This window comes from Mesoplodon densirostris, chromosome 19, assembly GCF_025265405.1.
Source record: "Mesoplodon densirostris isolate mMesDen1 chromosome 19, mMesDen1 primary haplotype, whole genome shotgun sequence".
Classification (NCBI taxonomy): domain Eukaryota; kingdom Metazoa; phylum Chordata; class Mammalia; order Artiodactyla; family Ziphiidae; genus Mesoplodon; species Mesoplodon densirostris.
The window spans coordinates 44,084,187-44,091,529 of NC_082679.1; the positions used below are offsets into that span (position 1 = coordinate 44,084,187).

At 39.7% G+C, this 7,343-nt stretch overlaps 1 pseudogene; it reads right to left on the bottom strand.

The window, feature by feature from the left end:
- Positions 1-2,029: 2,029 nt before the first annotated feature.
- Positions 2,030-4,404, bottom strand: LOC132479985 (eukaryotic translation initiation factor 4 gamma 2-like; annotated as a pseudogene).
- Positions 4,405-7,343: the final 2,939 nt, after the last annotated feature.

Sequence of the window (7,343 nt, forward strand, 5' to 3'; positions counted from 1 at the left end):
CTCCAGCCTCAGCTCCTGCCACATCATAGTTAACCCACTGCAGCCTCACAGGGCTGCTTCTGACCAGTGAGTCCTCCAAGCTACTGGCATTTGTTTTGGTCTGAAACCCTACGTCATCCTGCCCAATAGATACATAGTATGAACCACAAAGCAAGTCTTATGTGTAATTACAAATTTTCTAGTAGCCACACTAAAAAAGTAAATTAGACAGGTGAAGTTAATTTTGATAGTAATTTTTTATTTAACCCAATATATCCAAAACATTAACACTTGAGAAGTAGTCTATATAAAAGTGGAGGTATGAACAAGGTATTTTATTTTCTTTTTATTTTTATAATAACATGTAGAAATTTTTGTGTATACTGGACTTACAGCACACCTGAATTTACACTAGCCGTTTTTTCATGTCCTGCATTGGACAGTGCAGTTCAAACCCTTACTGTCTTCACTCTCCTCCCTCCGCCTTTCCCTGGGAAGCTGTTCTAATCTGCTATATGGCTTAGAGAAAACCTTCCCTTTCTGGAGATCAGATTTTACCTCTATATCATATACTCTCTTATTAAATTGTTCATTATAGCAATTCTATGCTAATGAGTAATAACTCTTGGTGCTATCAGTTTAAAATCTGTATTCCTCACTAGACTGAAGGCTCCAGGAACACTTCTTTCATATTAATCCTTATATCCCCTGTGCTTACATAATATCCAACAAGAGGAGACATTTAATTAATACCTATTGAATAATCATTATTTAGTGCCTCTGACCCTTTATTTCCTCATCTATATAACAGGGATAAAAACGCCTATCTCATAGAGTGATTATAAGAATTAAACAACTTCATACATTCATGTGTGTTTGTGTGTGTGTATGTGTGTGTGTGTGTGTGTGTCTGTACTTAGAACAATGGCTAATACATCGTAAGTTTTATATAGGGTCTGGCTTTTGGTAACAGTCATAGCAGTACAACTAAATCTAATTTTGTGAGGATTAAGGCAGACAGTAGATTGAGGAGGGTGTCTGGCATATGACAGTGCTACTTTTAAAAATTTTGTTATGCTCAGTCTATTATTTCATATAAATGTCATAGAATATGCTCTAGTAATTAAACCTCTTAGTATTAATTTGTAGTCCCAACCTTGGATTGCAATACTCTTAAGAGGTCCAGGAAAATAAAGAGTATTCTTCATTTAACAGCAGCCTGCACATATAATTACTAGAAGAAATGCATAATTAAGCTTTAATTAAGGCCCACATGAGACTGCTTGGTGAATGTGTCTAGGTGGTAATATTGCTCATCTGTAGACCATAACTTCTAGAGTTTAGTATTTCCCCTTCCATCAATGTTTTTTTTTCAAGTATCACAATGTTTATTGATAGATACAAGTATATAAAATCAGGGCACGAACATGACTTGATAAATTAAATAGACTTAATTTCAATACTATAATACAAGGGACCAATTCAAATTCTCACCATTAGTTTCAAACCCACAAAGACCACTTCAAGGACACTTACAATCTCTCAAAACTTATCAGTTTTGTGCAAGTAAACCATGTTTATTAAAAAAGACTTGTGCACTTGCCCAGGCTCAAGGATATTAAAATCTAGCACATAAAACCCATTACTAGAGGTAGAAATACTGGCAATATACTATTACGGCAGCAACCATCAATTACAGTTAAGAATTTTTCTGTAACAACCAAATGGATAAGTAAATATTGCAACAACTCAAGTATTACTAAGCAAAGTGCATTTCTACAGTATTCAGTGTTGCTATTCAGTTTTCTAACTTAAAACAACCTATGATAACTGGCAGCAAAGAAGGTCCTTGCAATAGACTGCCTCTGCTTGAGAACTTATGATGTAATTATTGCATGCTCCTAATATACTATCTAAACATTAAAGATACTCCTAAAATATTTGATGGTAGACTATGATTAAGACATTACACTGCAAAAAAAACCTTATGCAGAAGGAAATCCTAACTGACACGCTTCTGCTTTAAATATTGTGCAAACGTTACAGCAGAATGAATTTTCGCAGTGGTTAGGTCAAATGCAGTTACTTCATAGCAACGGTATGTTTTGCACAATTTAAGGCTTTGGCTGATTCTTTTAGTCAGCTTCTTCCTCTGATTCTTCTTCTTCAGCAGTTTCTAGCCAGGTTAGTCACTGATTCACCTGGAACAAAGCCTTGTCTTTCCCTGTGAACTCTTGGGTTATATCTTCTTTCCAAGCCAAGAAACCTTCTTCAATAATTTCCATGTCATAGAAGTGAACAAAAAAGCAGAGTAACATGCCTTTCGGGAAGCTGCTATTGTAGCAGTGCACCTGAAGAGCACAGAGGGCACTGACTTGTAGATCAACGTGATCATGAAGGAATTTCTGCATTACTGGCTTGAAGGAAAGAAGCAGTTGTTTTTCCTGCTCTAACTGTTCTTTGGAAGGAGCAGAGGAAGAATCTCTTTCATCACTGGGTGGGTTTACTTCACTAGAAACGTACTGTAAGAAGCTAGTCATTAAGATGTTCACAAATCCTTTACCTACATGAAGTTTGGGAGAGATGTTATCTTTAATCCACTTATACATGGTTTGAGGGGATGATCCAACTTTATTTGCTTTAACAGTGCCTTCTCCAATTTGAGGAGTGGGAATAAGAAACTCAGTCCATTTCCTCCCAAGATCTCCAACATGTGGTCCTTATTCCGATCAATTTCTGGGAGCATTTTCTGCATATTAACCTTGCTTTGTTGGAAAAGCTCTGTTAACCACTCTCGATCTTATAATTTAGCTAATTGCTGAAGACAAAGTAAGAAGAGAGGGAAATGGGTGCCACTTTCCAGTGGTTGAGCTAGTTCTGAAATGCTCACCAGCTCCGGAAACGATAGCATGAGCTGCAAACTGTGCTAAATATGATTTCACCAAGGGGATATCAATCTCCAGTTTGGGGCACTGGTCCAGTACATCCAGGAAAGCCTGCATGAAGTTGTCACTTGTGGCCATCCCTTCCTGTTTGAGTAAACTGATCAAAGAACTTGCTTTTTCTTTATCTTCATCACTTCTATCTAGTGACAGGATGATTACTTTGCTTAATATCTCAGGGAGACAGTGTTTAGGAGCCCTCATTTCTCTTACACCACTGACAGCTTCGTTTGCATTTCCACTATTCAGATACTTGTTTACAACAGTTTTGGTTAGTTTAAGCAGTTCTTCCTTTGATGGTGGTGGTTTTTTACTGGTCTTGGCAGGCTTTTCCTGAATAAGTGGTGGATTAGTTTTGAGCCCAAGCTGAGGTGTCTGTCCCAGAGGTGGTGTTTGAGTGTGTGGTGGCTGTGCACTAGGAGGAATCATAGTCATCTGGGGCTGAAGCTTTGGCACTTGATTTTTATTCATTAGGAAAGACTGAGCAGGCCTCAGGCTAATCTCATGTGCATTAAGCTGTCCTTTCTTAGAAAACTGAGGTGGCATATCCTTCAACTGTCCTTGCAGCTGGGATAAAATTCCCTGACTCTGGTTATGGTAGAGCTGGCTTAGCCCCTGGCTTTTCATAAACTTGCCTCCCATCTCCCCAAACTGTGATTGTGTGGGAGGTATGATGTGTCCCCCATGGCCACTGAAGAGTTGATTTGAATGATGATGCCCCATAGTGGGTGAAAATCTATCCTGGATAACTCCTGGACCAGTACCAATTCTGCTACCTGGCATTTGTCCAAACATATCAGCACGTCCTCCAAGTGGGTCCCTATCCATTGTCATCCTGGGTGGCATGAACGGTCCCTCCAGAAAGAAGTCACTTCTCATCCCTTGAGCCATAGGAGCAGGAATAAACACTCCTAGATCTTTTACTGCATCTTGACGGATTTGATTGATCATCTTTGGTCCACTGTCAAGAAAAGCCTTGCGAGGAACCCAGGGGTGTTCTTTCAACTTTATGGTATGCTGCAGCAGGAAACGAATCCTCACCAGCAATTCTTTACTTAACATCAAGGAGCACATTTGGGAAAAGTACTGATCCATTAAGGACTTGGCTCTTTCCTGATCTAATCTAGGTCCCACTGTCCTCATTATCTGACAGAGGCACTCCAAATCCTCTCCCATATCTTTGAGCTGGAGTCTCTTCTTTTTTTCCAAAAGTGTTTTGGAAGGATAGATTCATAAATAAGATCAAGCTTTCCAAGTTCTCCAACGAATTTGATGTTCCCCAACATCTTGATCTTAGCAATGGCTCTCTGTTCCTCCTCCTCGGGGAGGAGGGGATTTTCACGCTTATCGTAGATATCAACATTTCTGGTTCGGTTTTCAAATTCATCTTGTAATTTGGAAATTCAGAGGCGTCTGAATGTTGTGCTTTGCTTCTGTCCTGGTTGACCCTCTGCTGCTGGGCCATCGAAGTTTGGTTCATCTTCTGTCAGTCACAGACATAGCTGAGCATACAGTGAGCTATACTTGGCTCTTCTAGGGCTTTGTCCACCATCAGCAGTATGACCCCTTTAAGGATGAGTTTAGACTCTACACCCACAATGAGGAGCTCAAGTCATAGCTTGTCAAACTTCTCAGGAGTAAGCTTACTTAGTATGCCTCTTACTTTCCTGAAGGTTGCATCATGTCGTTCTTTTTCATGTGCATAGTTGTTGGCTACGGAGTTGTCACCTCGTCTAGTGTTTCCTCCAGGAATCCATTTCTGCGCGTTTTGCCCTGGGGATTTCCCCAGGAACTCACTGTTGCCATCAGTCTTGAGATAGTGTTGAGGTGCACCCCTGCTTCCTCCTCCACCAGAAGAAGCACTGAAACAAGAAGCACCACCTTCTGCAATCTCACGCTTCACTTTTGCAGCTTGACAACGAAGAATCTTCAAAAGAATAATATTAATGGATGGGGTGGGGAGGGAAGGGGATGGGAGAAATGAAAAACCTTCACCAAGAACTCAGCATTTGCCACTGCAGCTGCCTCCTCAGTATCTGGTCATCGGGGGTGGGGAAGGGAGGGCGAGGGGAACGGAAAAGAAAAAAGGCGGAGGGAAGGGGGAGGAAGGAGTCGCCCCTTCCAGCAATGTTATGTGATTTATGAAGGCATTTGAGTTTCTGTAGTTTTATTTGTCTAATGAGAGGTAGGACTGGTGATTATTTCCTAAATTTGGGCCAGTCATGAAAATCTGTCCCCATAACTTATTCTTCTTTAGCCCCCTCTGCAGAGACATACACTGTTAATCAGCTTATTGTACTTTCCTTTTCCTTTCATTGTCTTTACTCCTTCCATCTGAAGTGTAGTTGTAATAAAGTCAGTTGAGCCTCCTGCAGGTTAATGTGGACTGGGAAATAATGGGTTACACCTATAAGGCCTCTCTAGCTTGCAAATGATAAGAATCCGTAATGACTATCCAGTCCATCCAACATTAAAATAGAAATCTAATAGTATAAAACGGTTGTAAAGATAACCCAGTGTCCCAGGCAAGGATTTAAAACGCTTTTTTTTTTTTAAGTATAGTTGATTTACAATGTTGTGTTAGTTTCTGGTGTATGGAAAAGTGATTCAGATATACATAAACACACACACATACATATATGATTCAGAAATATATACACACACATACATATACACACATACATATTCATATATATATTCTTTTTCATATTCTTTTCCATTATGGCTTATTACAGGATATTAAATATGGTTCCCTGTGCTATACAGTAGGACCTTGGTTAAAAAGCCTTTTTTAAAAACCAGATGTTAACCCTCAAGAGGGAGCCATCTACAACTCAGTATAAAGGACTCAGTTGCCACAATAACCCTTTATTCTGGACAAAAGTCTGATATGTTCACTGATTTCTACAATCAAAAGATGACTACGGGCTTCCCTGGTGGCGCAGTGGTTGAGAGTCCGCCTGCCGATGCAGGGGACACGGGTTCGTGTCCCAGTCCGGGAAGATCCCACATGCCGCGGAGCGGCTGGGCCTGTGAGCCATGGCCGCTGAGCCTGAGTGTCCGGAGCCTGTGCTCCGCAACGGGAGAGGCCACAACAGTGAGAGGCCCGCGTACCGCAAAAAAAACACAAAAAACAAAAGATGACTACATGGTGAAATTAGGCTGATTTTCCTTACTGAGGCCCAATGGTCAGTAAGTGGTCAGAATGGCCAGTAGGGATATGGGGGTCGTATGGGTCACAGGCAGGAGTGGAGGTACCACCAAATTGCAGCTCAGATTATCACCAAGAGAAAAGTTAATGGCTTTTAATCAAGAAAGTCAAGATAAGTGGGCTTTCAAAGTAAGGAAAGCAAGAAATTGGAGACTTGTGGAGGACATAAAAGAAAGGGGAGTAGCTGGAGAAGGGTTACTGTGCACATTTCATATTTAACACTCGATAATGCCTCTGCCTGTGGGTAAAAGCTAAATAAATTAGAAAATGTTAGTAGGATTTATCATGCATCATGCAAATAAAGAGGTTGGGATTCAGTCTGATGTGAGTTACTTTGAATTCTGAAACCACAATTTAATAGCTGCGTGCTCTTTGTCTGCTTACTTAAGCTTGATAAGCTTCCACAGTCGCTACTTCTAAAATAACAGGGAAATGCCTATGGTAAAGATTTCTTTTGGCTTTCTTTGAATTACTAAGTGGCACAGAACAGATATAAATAATGCTATTTCTCTTTTCTGTCCCCTTCTTTCTTTCATCTGAATGGCACTGTGTTTGTACAATTCTGTAGTTAGCATGATCAAACCTTCTGCAGATTTCACACTGCACACTTAGGAATACAAACCAAATTAAAGAGAAGAATGTGACAAAATTTCAATGGTGAGTGTGTGTGTGTGTCTTGTAAAAGTTGAAAGTATTGATTAAAAAGTCTCCATTTTTTAAATTATTTCTGGCTCAATTTTCTACTTTCAGGTACTTTCAAGATCTTTTCATTCTTAGGAATAAAACATTCGGTTTTGCATACAAATAACTAGCTGGAGATTGAAGAATAGAGAAATATACTCAATAGGAATTATTAGTAAATTTAAGATAGTAATGAGCATAACATAACTATCTTCATCACTTTCATATACACTGCCTACTTACACACCCACAATAATCAGGTGAGATAGGTTAGTTACTAGCCATACTTCACAGACAGAGATTATAAGACTCATCTTAAGGTCATAGAGCAAAAAGTTGCAGGCTCTCTAAATCTCATCTTTTCCTATAATATTGCTGCTGCCAAATGCAACAATATTTTCTTGTGTAAAAAGATCACATTTTAATTTCCCCTGATGTTACGAAAACACAAGTACTAGAGAGGAAGTGGTTGACATTTAAACCACTGAAAACAAACTAAGCACTCTTTTTAGGGAATCTTTCCAATTTAG